Raw genomic sequence first — 15,856 nt, 5'->3', positions numbered from 1 at the left:
TACGTTCGCGATGCAATCGCGCAAAATTTTATATAAAAATATTAATATATATAAAATATATCTGTTTTTATACATATGCAATATTATCATAGAAATGCATCTATCTATTTGATTTATATATTTTAATTTTGTGTAATGTAAAATTTTGACATTACATTCACACTAAGATTTTATCGACTGACGCAAGTCTAGTCAATTTCTCCCAGGAACACTATAAAATGCGGGAAACACGTGTCAAGGTAAAGACGCAGAGTCAATAAGTCTTTCGCAACGACGTGACGTGGCAAATTAAATCTTAATCCGGGCAATCCGCGTGCACGCACAGGTGCGGCGAACGCGCTTATATACGACATCGTCCCGCGAAACATTATAATGCACAACCGAACGTGGATTTAATATATTCTTCTGCTAGCAATGATTCGTATATTTTCCTGGCCGCTAGGCGTGGAAATATCTAATACGACGCGCACGTGTTCGAAAAAAAAATATATTTATATATATCCACCTTCGAACGTCAGCCAGGCGCCGAGGCACGTAGGCACGCATGCACGCACGCATTCACGCATTCACGCATGCACGCGCGTGCGTGGGCGCGTGGCTGGTACCTGCGTTTCGATTCCGATAAATAAAGACTCGTTCACAACCGGAGGATCAACTGTGCGCCCGAGATTTTGCGTCCGGTTGCGTTTCGCGTTTATATACAGTCGTGCCGACAGGAGAGAACCGTCGATGCTCTGCATGTGGGTAATAGATACGTTGACATAAATCCAACCGCGTATGATACGCGAGTAGTGGCGCGTACATGTACCGGATCCCGTTCGCTCTCCGCTTCTCCGCGTTTCTCGTTGTTTCGTGCATATCTCGGTGCCTGTCCACGTTGCATTAATTCAGAGTTTGCGTCCGGCAACGTTCTCCCAGAGATGTGTCAGCTGTTGTCGCATAATGAACGATTGACCGAAAGTTACCCCCGTAAAATTTCCAGCTCGCGAGACAAATGATTGACAATTTCATTTGTGTCGTGAGAAATGCGAAATATGAATTGCATAACGATTGCGTTATTATTTGACCGCGATACTTCTACTCTGAAATTAAATTGCTTTTTATATTGTTATTATAAAATTATGTACTTTTCTTTCTCTTAATTTTCAAATATATATGTGAACGCGACGATACTTTCGCTTTAAATAGATACGAATAATAAAGACACGTGCGTGAAATTTATGCGTAAAAGTATCGACATGCAAGAACAACTTGTTATCTTTATGATTTCGTGCTGAAACTTTTATCGCACAGTTTCCCATGCGAAAGTAACAACGCTTTTAATATGTAACCGAATAATATTATGGTAGCATGTTCTTTGGAAAATTTACACTTAGTAGCGTGCGGTGAATATATTAGAAGCACTTCCGCAGGGCAATGACGAGAGACTGACACGCATCTCCGTAACCGTTAGATACCTTTCTCGTGATGCCCGATCGGTCATTACTTCCGGTCATTGGTTCTTGCGCTCGTTTAATTGACAACGCGTCGAATTGCATCGTGAATCGGCGGATTCGAGCGCGCGAACGAGAATCGAGAGTCATTAAACAGAGAGAAACCTGCTCGCCGTTTGAGCGTGATACGCGATTTTCCGTTCATGATGAAACCCCCTTTTCGAGAAATCGAAAATATTCGTTAATTGGATATTGCTAATGACGACGAGAGAAAGAGGAAGTCGAGCAAAAGCGCGCCGGCAGATATTCGGTACAATCGACGCTTCGTTTTCGACAATTTTAAGTCTCGCGCAGAGTTAAAATTATATTTTTCATACGGCGTATTAAATGTTAAGTACGATAAGACTGTTGTGAGAAAAATATTGCGTCTGCAAAAGAGAGATTAATTTAAATTGCTAGGTAATATTGCAAATAAGATTATTATTAAATTAATATGATGAGAGCGGATTCAATTTCATTCATTTGATTATATGATAACGTTTGTATTACGTGCAGGTAATTAATTTTTATCATAATATTATTAGAGAGATTAGATATTAGCGCGAGATAAAAACGAGAGAGGTGGATCTTCCTGTTCAGCTTTTTGAAGAATTTTTTTACGCACATCATCTTCTTGATGATGGAACGAAATAGAGGAGAACACAATTTATTTTCAATTTTCTACAAAGTTGTAATTGCATCCTGCTGCTGCATTATACTACATGTAGTTCAAATAATCTCGTTCCGCGTGTACTACGAAAGATACATCTCATCAACTTTTCGCTTTATTACGCCCATCGCTTTATTGTTTCGAATCACCTAAATTATGTTCCATACATTTTTTTTCCAATGAAAAAAGAATAATTATTCTGGGATGTGTGTGTAATTTATTTAATGCATATAAGAATATATATTTAGAAATTACATGTTAAAAATCTATCAACTTCTGACGTCGATTATACAACTACATCGTTCTTTAGTTACTATGAATATATTCTTGTTCAGTCATATCGAAACATTATGGTAAAACGAGCCAGTGACGATTCTCCTTCCCTAGAAATTGCACGGCTCCCAGGTATATTTGTACCTGTCTGAAAAATAAAACCTGCCGAGAGATTTCTCTGGAAGGACGGGAAGAATCACTTGCTCGGGCGATCTCAGCGTGCCGGTAGGTCCTATAATCTTCAGGTAGTGAATAAGAGGAGAGAGAAAGAGAGAGGAAATATTACCTGCGTCAGGGTTAAGCATATAATCCTCTAAGCGTAATGTGACGAGCGCGCGCACGCGAGATAGCGCATTGCATAATAATATCTAAAATTACATGTTGCTACTTCGTTCGAATTAAAGGTAACGTTTGAGCGACACGAGAGTTACGGAGAGAAAAGTTGCTCGTAATTCATACACACATAGCGAACTCTGTAAAACAACTCGCGCCAACATAAATACGAATAATTTAATTAGCAAACGCGAGATATTAATCTGAGCGTTAGAACAAAGTTTGCCGAACATATACTCTTTTTGCGAAGAATGCGTTTTCTATTTGCAACATCTTTAATCCAATTTGTAAATTATACCTTAAATTATCGTGGTCTTTTTAATTTAGAATGTTTATAAATTTAAAAAAAGTAAACTTTTTGTGAAAGAAAAACTTTTGAAAAATTAAGTACGATGAACGTAAATCATTGCTTTTTACTAACTAAAATGGATAATGGATAGCTTTGGTTTTTCATACGTCGACGTTAATTGTGACACGAGCGAGCGATGTAAGATCACGGTTAAATCATATTTCAAAGTGCTACGGAGATGTGTCCCGCGATGAAGAAGAATCACCTGTTACGCCTTCTAAATCCGCAGGGAGTTTCTTTCCGACCGTTCGGATTCGTTCGAGGACGTTATTCACGTCTCCGCCTTCGGGGTGTTCGTATCTTGAAATTCGAATTTTTCATTCAAAGCGTTATTTCCCCGCATACACATATATACATACATACATACACAATCCTGCTCACACATTCTATTCGTTAGGAAACCGGGCTGTGTTAGCATAGCACTCTGTTCTTTCACATAGAAACGGTTCTAACCTCGGAGAAGAACTAAACATCTTCTGTTCGGCGTTTCAATCGTGGGAACGACCTTACGACACACAGTTATGCTAAACAGCACATCAAGCAACGCGATAGCCAAAAAAGCGTATAAAAAAGTGCGAAAGCGCAAATAGTTCGGGACAATATTTGCGGCATATCGCAAAGTTTTTAAAAGACTCTATCTCTTTTTAAAAATTTAATCCCTTAAATTGTTACTTACATTATTAATCATTATTTTATATTTATCTTTCTCTCGTTATACATAAATTACAGGCTATATTCAATTCTAATTTCTCTGAAAATAAAACTATTTTATTTCATTAAACTGAGTTGTAATAGAGACATCTAAAATTTAGCTATGATTTTATCTTACAGTCTTTCAATGAATTCTTTACATCGGTATCGTTCGACATATCCTTATCCTCTTATCGCAAATATTAAGAAATGTCTCTTAAAAGTGATGTCTTCATACGTACACATTACATTACGATCGAATTCTTTTCAAAAATTCTAATAATTTTTCTCGATTCGTGGAAATTGTTATTTAATTATACAAAAAATTAATTTTTAAGATTTTTTTATTTAATTGCACATAACAATATTAATTTTGTTTGCATCTGACGACTTTTGACGTAACTATAAAATGTATTATATATAGCATGTCTCAAAACATTGACATTTAATTTTACAACACGCGAATGTACATAAATGGTGATATTAATCTATATGTGTTATACAAGGCGTTGCTTTGGTGAACGAGAGGCATCAGAACCTCTTGCCTAAAGCCGTTTATAGTCGGTAAAGCGCATTAAGACACATGGCAGCAAGCTATATCTCGGTCTTTTGAGTACGAAGTTGCTTCGGCTACGCCAACTACTGGTTTCGGTGCAAACTTGCCACCGGTCGTTGAGCTTCATTAGCCGGACCGCATACGTTAAATTCTAATTAGCCTCATTTACTCTGGCCTCACGATTAAGATCGTACCGCTTCGGCCTCATAGCAGAGTCTGCGCACAGCTTTATCACAGAAGCTTAAATGTGCACATTGCATGATTAATAAATTATAAATAAAATTATTAATATAATTATAAGTAAACTTTGTAGCGATGTTTAAAAATTTGAATCGTCTATATATAATTTTCCTTCTTTATCTTAAAATTACACAATCTACAATAACATACTGACAACATTAGCGAAATAGAATTTGAGTTATAATTGTATGAGTTATATCGTATAAAACAAAGAAATACATTTGAAGAAGAGAAATATAAGATCAAAATACACGTATATATTAGGATATAGATCGTTTAAAGCGGGATTTATAATAAATAAATCGAACCGAGAATCGTTATAAACGGAATGTCGCACGTTTAACGTGTTAGAAGATAGCCAGAGTTACACAGATAACATACTAAACTCGTACATCGTAGTTTCGTTTAAGTAAACAGATAGATTTATCGAGTTGTGCTCGGCACAACATCCCCTACGGCTCTTGTCCACGCGAATTTAAATGGCCGACGACCACGAGGAGAAATATCAGAGGCCAATTGATGGTCGTTCCTTACGTAGAAGTCACGAGAAGGAACAACGACTAATAATACACCGTGAGTCACGATGTGAATCGTGACATAGACTCCAATATCGCGGTACACGGTAATCCCTTCGCGTCGACCCCATAGCCTTTCTTTTAAGCATCATTACGTTTCGCGCGGAATCATTATCTGAAACGCGTCAAAAAATCGAACATACCGTCTTCAATTATTTTTTTTTTATTCGAAATTAAAAATTACTTTGCAATTATTGATGTAAGAGCACAATTTTAAGGAAACATTAATCGCGTAAAATAACTATAAACTATCGAGTTGTAACATGCGTATCGCGTCGATGAACCGGAATAATAAACCGGTTCGCTGCTGTTTCCAACATTACTCGTTGCAGCGATGTTATCGCACAAAATTAATTAAACGTATTCGCGACGATTGAGAATAAAAATCACTGTAATGCGTCGGCATTGCATGATTGACGCAAAAGCAGTCGCGCGGTTGCCCGTCGTAATTAAGAATTCCCCGACGAGTCAATTAAGGGACACTAAAGTGTAAGCGATATTTTACCAGACACCAGTAAACAGCCGTACCGCATGTTAATGGCGTGTGCGTGCTAATGACAGCTCCTTAATACAATAGACATCACCTGTACACGGGCCCCGGGTAAACTCGTAGTTCACAATAATGGGCCGAGGGAAATGATTCCCTCGGACTTCGCTTCCATTTGCTAATCGCGGTCGTCGGTGTTGCATACGTAACGCGGAATCTAATCCGTCCGTTCCACTTCTCAAACGATTCGTGGCCTTTGCCCTTATTCAATGAATGGCTCACATCCATAGAATGGCTCCGATTGCCTCAATCACGCTCCAGCGCTCGTACTTCGCAGCGGATCCGTGAATTCGTGAACGCGTTATCGCGAGAGTTCCGATCGTTAATTCGGCCGATTAAGCAGCCGTGAAGATTATACGGGTTCCCCGACAAGCGAAGCTCGTAGGTACGCGAATTCGATTCCAGATTGATCGCATTATATTGCACTGTTGTGACAGACGTCATTATGAATGGTGACGCGATGAATCGTGAATTTAATGCGGGCATTATGAATTTATTTTACACACATCTCGTAAGATGTATATGAATAATAATTTGTTATTAAAAATTCATCGCAACCGCGTCATTCTGGTTTAATTAAATATTCAGCGAGGTCGTATCAATGCACGAAATTCCAATCTGTGATTGTGAAAGAACTGATATGAGAGAAAACGCGAATTATCGGCGTGATATTTATTAATGAACCAGAATGAAATCTCTTTATCAGGAAATTGATATAAATATAAATATATATATATATATAGATATAAATTTTGATTAATAAAATGAAATAGATTAAAAGAGTATAAGAATATGAGAAAGAAATTTATTTCTTTCTCTACAAAAAAAAAAGAAACGAGATTGTTCGCATCATGTCGCCGATATTACCGTATCTCTCTCTTTAAGGAATTTTTAAAGTTGCATTTTAGGTGTGAATATATCCTTAGGACTGACGTCGCCAAGGCATTCCCGACGTTAATAGAATGCCCGCTACCCAGGGGTGCACGGCTGACGGTGGTGGATATTAGCTATGTAAGTGGATTGCACCCCGGGGTCTGCTTGCGCTATCCTACTAAAATTCCCCCTTTCCCATCCCCTCGAGCGAGGTCGGAATCCCACAAAACGCAGTTATCTTCCTGCTATTGACCGGCCAAATTACACCGAAGTGTCCGCCGTATTGTTAGACAACGTAGCGTCAATATAATCTCCTTTTCTAAATTGACCTCGGTTATGACTTTGCAGACTAGCGCTGAATATGTTTGCGATAAGCGCCGGAACGACCACCGCGAGTTTGATTATTAATTAAACGTTGTATCTCTCGAGGAAATCCAAAAATGAGATGTAAAAATGGCACGCGAATAATAATCGTTAGAAAAATTTAATTAATATCGAAAGTTTGCTCGTACATTAGAATACGGTGAGATTAATTAACAGTCTAATAGATGCTGTTAGAGGAAAATGTACCTTAAGCGATAATTGTAACTTTTGAGAAAGAATTAAATGGAAAAATGTCAACTTAAAGAGTTACGGACAATCGAATTCGAATAAAATCGTTCCCGACGGATTTCCGCGTTTACTTCGTTAAGTGAAACTGTCTCCGAATTTCCTGTCGAACGAAAAGGCAAGGCTTAGAAACACGGAAGCATCAATTTCCATAACGAAAGGGAGAGAGAAATCAATACGATATCTGTCTGATAAACTTTTAAGGGAATGTGATAATACCGCAGTCATTAAATTTAAAATATCTGCAGCAATTTTTTTTATTTGATTAAAATAATTTAGTACAATATATTTCTTTCCTACGTTAATATTGCTTAGATTTTCCTTTTATCTTGTATACGATGTCTTTCCTTTAATGATATATGTTTATCTTTATTTTGCGAATCTTTGTGATCTGGTAATCTCTTTTGCAATGAATCGTGCATCGAACAAATTTACATTTGGAAAAGCAAATGAATAAAATATAATTGGATTTTATATTGGTTCTTTCCGGGACGGAAGGGCATTAACTCAGAAGTCTATCGGAAATGTCCGCTGGTCGATAGCGGCACTCGCTTTGCCAACGCAGAGTGAGGGAAATCCATTGGTTAAAAGCCGTAGAAATGCGGCATACAGCGTGCGGCGACGATACGTAATGTCGTCGTCGGGCGTCATGGAAAAATTGGAGCCGATCCACAAAAGTTTCTTCTTCTGGAACGATCGGCGGACTCGCTTGTGCTCGGTTTCAAAATTGCTTCGGGAATTTCGCTGAAGAAACACAATAGGAACCGTTCTTCGCCCAGTCGCGCTTTAGCTAAGGCTTTAAAAACTCTTTGCCATTTAATAGAAACGACGTTTTCTGATAAATCACGTTACCGTGAAAATTTTTCTTACAGGACAGATATATACACATATATATTTTTAATTTTATTTTTAAGACCAATAGAAATAGAAATTTTCAAGGAAGAGATGTATGAGACACATAAATCAAGTTGATGAACTCTAACAATCACATTGACTTTTTTATTTCACATTTTTAACTTTAAATAATTATATAAATAATATAGATATGTATATTATATACCTATATATTTATATAAGTTAATTTTAAAAAAATATATGAATTACATATTTTAATTACACGTATTACGTATTTTTCATCTTGGTGCACTCAAATCAAATTTTTTATCCAATGTTTTATATATATAGATATTTGACAATTTACGTTACCGTAAAAATTTTTATTACAGGACAGATAATTAATGTAATTAACATCTAATTATAAATAAATATGCTACGTACATATAGAGATACATATTATTTAGCATATTAAAATATATTATAATTAACTCATACATATATAATATTATATTTTATTTATATATTATTCAAAGTTAAAAAGGGTGAAATAAAAAAGCCAATAAAACGTGATCGTTAGAGTTGATCGACTTGATTTGTGTCTGACCAAACACATGTCTCTTCTTTGAAAATAGTATCTCTTGTCGTTCTTACATTTTTTAAAACTTTCTTGCACAGCAAGTAGATTAGCTGATTGATTAAAATTAAAGTCGTCGATTCTCTCCCGGAATCCGTGTTCTAGCCGTATTTCCGCCCGTTCTCTCCATTCGAAATTGTGTGTACGCTCAGCCGCTAACAGGGAAACTGCATTTCCGCACAGCCAGCGGTCGAAACGATGAAAACTTTATTACTCGCTACGGACGACGATAAAACGGATCTGGCTGCGGTCTACAGCACACCACTCTGCGAAAGATCCGCTAGATTCCAAATCGCGAAGTATCGATGGGAAGTGAATGCCTGAGGCCGCTCGCGGATATCTAATATTTGAATATCATGCAGACAAGGTTGTCGGATAACTGAATGAAATGGTTGAAAAAGTAAGCGTAGATTATTGATAGAGTCTGATTTTCCTCTCTCTTCTCTCGCGTGGCGGTTTTTATAGAATGTTTCAGCAATTACAAATTACTCTCTCTCTGCTTGTGATTAATAGGATTATTTAGCTAAAAAATGATTTTTTAAATAAATGTAAAATACATATAAATGACAAAGAATATATATGATAAATGTTTCATTTTTAAAAGAATTGTATATAACTCGAGATCTCTACTCGAAAAAATTTTAGAGAAAATATAATTTGAGACTTTTGGTTGCAAGAATATTTATTATTATAAATTAAACTTTTTTTCAGCAGTTTATGAGATCTTGAATTAAATTTTTTCTAAGAACAGATTGATTTTTTTAATTTATCGAAGAATTTGTAGAAACAAAATGACGCAACTTTTTATTATAGAATTCTTTTATATCTCTCTTTAGGTTCTTCTTATCTTTTTTTCTCTCTAATAACTGCCATTATGTGCATATTTACGAGAAAATATTCAGTCACATAAAACATAGAATATTCCAATAAAGAGCAATTTTAACATCAAATAGGTATTTAAAAAAGTCGATTGAGAAAAGAAAAACGTTGCATAATATCTTTTAAAGAAGATATTTTCAATATTCCTTGCATACACATATACCTGCGGATCGAAATATTCATTATAAAACATGCATATACGTTCAGAATGATGTATCGGCGTTTTATAGACTTTCCTTTTTTATTTTTCGATTTCGCGAAATATGAATTCAATTTTATTTTCATTATACATATATATCAGATTTTTTTCCCATTTATAGTAAATTGATTCGTACGAAACACAATGTATGTGTGATATAAATTTAATCATATTTTGCAAATATTATATTTTGTATTTACATTTTCTAATAACAGAAATACACACTAGGTACATATTTTCAAAAGTGCATTTAATATGTATATGAACTTCAGCATTCTACTTTTAATAATTTAATTATTTATTAACATTTATTTATTATTATTATTATTATTGAAAATTTGTTCAATACACAGAAAATGACAACATTTTATTTATAATTGTTTGTAGTAACAATAATTTTGTTCGTAATCAAAATCAGTAAAAAATGCAGCATTTATGAGTTTTTTTACACACTGCTAGAATTTTTAGAATATACTTAGAATACTTTTCGCAGTATTTTTTTGAAGCCAACTGCTAACTGCCTATCTTTGACTGAGAAACATCTGAGTAAAGTTCGAAACCATTGCAGTATTTACTGCGGGAATCGATTCCTACTGAAAGTGAGAGGTATACTACAAGCAGTGTATTCTAAGTAATTTAGCATATGCATGAATGTGCAAGGATTTGTATTGGTCTTGTCATTGTTAATTGAAATTTTTAGAATTATTTGTAGTTATTTTTGTCGTGATTTTTCTTTTATTTAAAATTGCGATGTTTTTCATCAATTTAAAAAATATACTGTAATTTTTAAGCATTTTAATTACAAACAAAAGAACAATTATTATAATTAAAATTAGAAACTATATTTTGAATCAAGATAAATCAGTGATTTTTTTATCTTAAAGTCATGCGAATCATTTTTTTAAATGCTGTATATTTTTTATAACTTTGACTAGGAACGAAATTGTTATTGAACAACTACAAACAAAATGTCATCATTCTTTATATCGAAAAAATTTAATTAAATAAAAGTCAAATATACATTTCTCAATTGCCGTGTGGTAACGGCAAAAATATATGCGTTACAAATAAATCTGAACAAAATGGACAATTAGAAAGGCATGCACATCTATATCAATCAACTTTATTGCTTTTTTTGTGCACACAACATGAAAGTAATTAATCAGTGTGAAATTAACTAACGCGCGTTTTATTTTATCATTTCTGTCTTGTTAGTAGTTTCAAAATGATCAGTAATTCAGCAAAATATTATTTATCATAATTTTTATGCATATGTGTGTACGCAAGATATCGTATGACGTAAATTCTATAGACAAACACATCTCGTTTACGAGAGACGCGAGCGGAAGATCGTGCGTAATTCGGAATTGCAGGCCGATAAAACACAAACGAGCCGTGTCACGATAGACACATAATATTTGAATATCGTACAAATGGCTTGCGCATTGCTCGAATAATCGAGACACTCGAGCGAAACGGTTCTATACGTGCGGTCTATGCATGGATTACTATTCGCGGCAGCCAGAGGGATTTTCATTCTCCATTTCAACCCGCAATAAACCGAACGAGTTCCCATCGACCACAGATTTTTTTTCGATTGGTGAACGGTAAGAGTAGCTCGTGAAATATTCCTCGAAATTGGCAATTGTAATAAAAGCCCCGAACACTTTTCCAATTACAGCTCTTAAAGATTGTCTGTCAAAAAAATATGATATAGAAATATATACGGTATAATGAACGATAAATTGTGTGGAACGAGCGTTCAATTATTTATATATTACGTATAGATATATACGTTTATGAAAACGTGTACTAGAAAATGTTTATCTCTATATTTTCCGACTGTGATACATTCAATGAGGATTCTGTGGTTTCCTGATCCGAGGTCTTTTGATGGATCGGATATTGTTGACGACTGGCGAGAAACGAGTGAAAGGAAGCTTCCGGATGTCCCATAGGAGAACAAGTTTTCTTGCGAAGCTTCCTTTTTCTTGTCACAGTTTCCTTGCGCATCCGACTTTCTCTTTCTGTGTCCATCTTACCGTTCTTTGACATTCGATTCAAAACTTTTGTGGATCTGAAAGCTTCCTCTTTTTTTTTGTCGCTGTATCTACAACGAAATGAAAACGTTAGGCTCAAAAGCGTATCACGAACAAAATAAATATAAAAGATAAAAGCCCGATAAAAGGTAAAATACGTCGCATTACACCGATGTCGTAACACATAACGTTCTTTAAAGCGCTTTGTAAAATATAAAAAAAAATCGAAAAAAATATTTGAAATAAAATACTCTGCATTTTATACGGATAATAAAATTAACACAGTGAAACAATATGCCTCTTATGAATTTTTTGTAGGTAACGTAACCGGTTCAACTGGTTATGGCGGACATGTGTGTTTAAAAATTTTTTTGTTAAAATATTTTTTAATCTACAAGAACATTTTTCACACGAATGTGTGTATCGCGTAAATTAAAAATGAACCCAACTATTGTTTTTTTACTAGCTATGACGCACTCCGCTTATGTACGTCATATGAGACTGATATGCTTTTATGTTAATTGGTTCCAGATGAAAAGAAAATATATAATCCTTAGTCGTAAGAATCTCTTTCAGAAAATTGTGCGTAACAAAACGGTGAATATCTATTACTTTCTTCTGTGTTAATTCGTAACTTTACGTGTAATTTTGACAACAAAAAATATATATTATTAGACGAACAGAGAAAACAATTTTATTTTCCTAGTATTTTTTATATTTCATCAATTTCTTTGATATTTTGTTCATTTATATTCTCGAAAAAAAAAAAAAAAAAAAAAAAATACCTTTGTTTTTCGAGGAAGTATATTGTGCGCTTTCATTTGAATTTCCACGAATGTAGAGTTAATTTGTTCGCTTTAACGAAGTTAACTGGATAGTTTATTGTAACGCTTATTGTATCTATTTTTTTCTTCTCTCCCGACGGATTCGAACGTTATCGTTCTTCCGTGCTTTGCCTCTCTCGGAACGTACTCATCCTCGGGCGAGTTTAATATTGCAAAACGGAATTGCAGACGATGCACCGGAAGTCGACCGGCCCAAGAGGGTTGTTCCCGATGCGCCATCGCGTCTCTATTCCTTCTGCATTTCGGATGATCCACCGGTACCGGGGATTTGCAGTTGCAGCTGCCGCGCGCGCGGTAGCATATGAGACTCTTGTATGGCTCGTTGAAAAATGTAAAGTGCAACAACGGCGCGACACCCACCGAACACGACGCGACGTTCGTCGGGAAAAGAAAACAATCCGTTAGAGGACGCGAAATTATGCAACGCGTACATACAACAGGGGCGACATATAGTTTCGCGAAAATATAGATATTAAACCGTGTTGCTTGGAAAAACTCGTGTTTTTTACGTAAGCCATTTCATAAAAAGCGTCCGATGTATAGTATATCCGTCGGGATAAACGTAAAATTTATGCTTAACTTCTCGCGAAAGGAATTTCTCATTGTTTTATTAATCTCTCTTAATGTCGTTGCGAGAAAAGACGTCAGATAATCAGAAATAATTTTAATTGTATATAAAATATATTCTAATATATTCCAATATATCAATAAATACAAAATACATACAAAATATAATAATATATTCTAATATATTTTAATATATCAATGTAACGCTGCTATGTTTTGACGCGTCTTTTATTATACCTTTTATTAATTGCAATGCCGTTAAATTTTGTTATTCTTTTAAGAAGAAGAAGAAAAATATATATATGTGGCATATCGCAGGAAGCGTCTCGCGTGTAATACGTCTGGATTTCATTTCTTCCTTTCTGAAAGCCAGCTTAATGTTATGTCCGTGCAGCCGGCTCGCATTACTGGGTCGCGGCTTATCGCTCTAAATGCCGTAAATCTGATCGCGTTTACATGGCGCATCCAGCAACGAGTTAACGTTGTTCCGAGCATCGTTTATAACTCGCTCCCGTTTCGCTGCGCGGAACGATATAGGTAAAGAGTGGTTTACTGCTTGTGTTAAGTACCGGCGTCGGAAAGCAACTATACTTCTACCGTCGTAATCTTCACGTTATCTCGCTAATTCCCGGCATTCGTACGAGTGCAATGTATAAGTAAAAGCAGTAAATCACTCCATTTGCGAGAGCATTGTACTCTTACCTCTTCGCTTAATTTCAGGTATATACAACATTTCGGAATTCTTGAATAGCTCGTATATTTAATTCGAACGATTAATCGTCATTATAATTGTAATTCGATATTTATTCCGTTAACAAGCTCATAGAGGCGCTTCGCTTTGTTTCTTTTGATCCGAATGCGAATAATACAATAAATCAACGTTTTGGTGTGAATAAAAATTTGCAACGTGATTAATTCACTCGCGTACTGGCTTTAAAAGCGTTTGATACAAGGAGCACGTTCGAATGTCATCAAATATCGGATTTAACCGACGCGTGTCGATGTTATTGACTTTGAGGATAAAATTTCACATGGTAGCCGTTAACTAAAAGTATGCGCAGCATTGTCATAGCTCTTTCGATGGTCATTGGCTAAACATAATTAAAATTTGTTCCAGATCGGATAGCCGAGTGAAGTAGATAGCTTCGAGGACCCTGAAATAGACATGTGCGAGGATCGAACGAACGTTACTCGCCAATGACGCAGGGTGAGTGATTCTTGTATTGCATTGAATTTTTATCGCAGCGCAATTCCTCTTTTATTAATCTCTCAATATCGTTGCGAGAGAAAAGAGGATAACATAAATATTTTTAACACAAAGTAATCATGAATATTTTTAATTATATACTCTAAAGTATCAATGTAATATTGCTATGTTTTGACACATCTTTTCGCGCACTGAATCGCTTAATTGATTAATATAGACTACTCGCTCTTTTCAATAAAATATCGCCTAAAGCTAAATACTTTCGACAGCAACCGTGAATAATGCGTCAGTAATTTTTCTTTTATATTTCATTAATCATTTCACTTCAAACAACGAAAAAAAAAATATATATGTATATATATAATTCTCTGTAGAATACGCGGCATGTGTATTTTTCTCTGTTCTATTCGATTTTCTACCTTTTTCGATACGTCACTATGATCGTATATATAAGTCATATGAGAGGAAAATCCGGGGAAAAAGAATCACAAAGATATGTATGCAAAGGCAAAAGAGAATATATGTATATTCGACTCTCGTCGATATATAATCGACGTGCGCGATCTGTTTGCGCGGCCATAAATGGACACGTATGCTAGCGGATATGGTTTCTCAATGATTTCTCAAATCATTAGGTGAAAGGCCCTCTAGGTGGTCTCCCTTCTCGAGCTCGCGATCTCCCTTTTTCTCGTCGCAGACCCGATATTATACTTTGTCTTAACGCGCGCGATATACATATACGTTTCTCATTTTATTTTGCTTTCCGCGTTCTCGCCCATCTTCCTGTAACCGCGTTCGAAAAGAAAAATGTGAAAAATAAACCCATTAACTCCCGCTTCGCTCTTTCGTGAAACGTGTTGCACAATCCCCGTTTCCTTATGTCGTCATCAAACAAAGTAACGGATTGAACCCACCTCGTTAGATGGTACTCTCGGCGACTTGAGAGTTCTTGTTGTTGAAGAAGAGACTCTAGTATGTGGAGGTAGCATGCCACAATTTTAAAATTTTCAAAGATTTTCTCTACGGACTCGGATGCTCAGGGGATTTTTAAATTTTAAACAAAGTAATATTCCCTATAGATCTTATTCCGAGGAAATAATAATTTTTCCCAAAATATGGATATCTCTCTTTAATATTTCTTTTGGCAAACGTGCCAAAATTTCAAGTCGAGATATACGATGTATTTCTGTAAAACGTTCATTTTGTATAATGTTGTAGAAAAATCGATATCATATATCGTTTGTGTGTTATTCCCGCTATTTTCCGCGCGACGCGGATGTTGCATGGACCAACTAATTGGCCGAAATAACAGTTGCGTTATATCTCGCGAAGGGCCATTTGGGACTCGCCTTGGCGCGTTTCCACGGTGGGGAAATCGACGGGGCAAAGTGATTTATCGATTGAATTTTAATTTCCGTATCTGCATAACTTTTATCTCTCTTCTCTCTACATCGCGGCGTAA

The 15,856-nt window shown here is 35.6% G+C and overlaps 1 protein-coding gene across 3 annotated transcripts in view; it reads left to right on the top strand.

Moving 5' to 3' along the window:
* The window catches only part of LOC145939962 (CD151 antigen), a 141,604-nt gene that overhangs the window by 12,571 nt on the left and 113,177 nt on the right, over nucleotides 1-15,856 (top strand). For 2 of the 3 annotated variants that reach the window (XM_083044639.1, XM_083044640.1), the window contains exon 2: nucleotides 14,305-14,394. The exons of the other annotated variant lie outside the window; for it this stretch is intronic. The gene's annotated coding sequence lies outside the window, so the exon portion shown is untranslated. The remainder of the gene's footprint in view (nucleotides 1-14,304; nucleotides 14,395-15,856) is intronic. 3 annotated transcript variants of the gene reach the window in all.

Source organism: Prenolepis imparis, unplaced genomic scaffold (assembly GCF_030444845.1).
Source record: "Prenolepis imparis isolate NDT839.2.m4 unplaced genomic scaffold, iyPreImpa1.0 SCAF_8, whole genome shotgun sequence".
NCBI lineage: Eukaryota > Metazoa > Arthropoda > Insecta > Hymenoptera > Formicidae > Prenolepis > Prenolepis imparis.
This window is presented reverse-complemented; position numbering and strand designations above follow the sequence as displayed.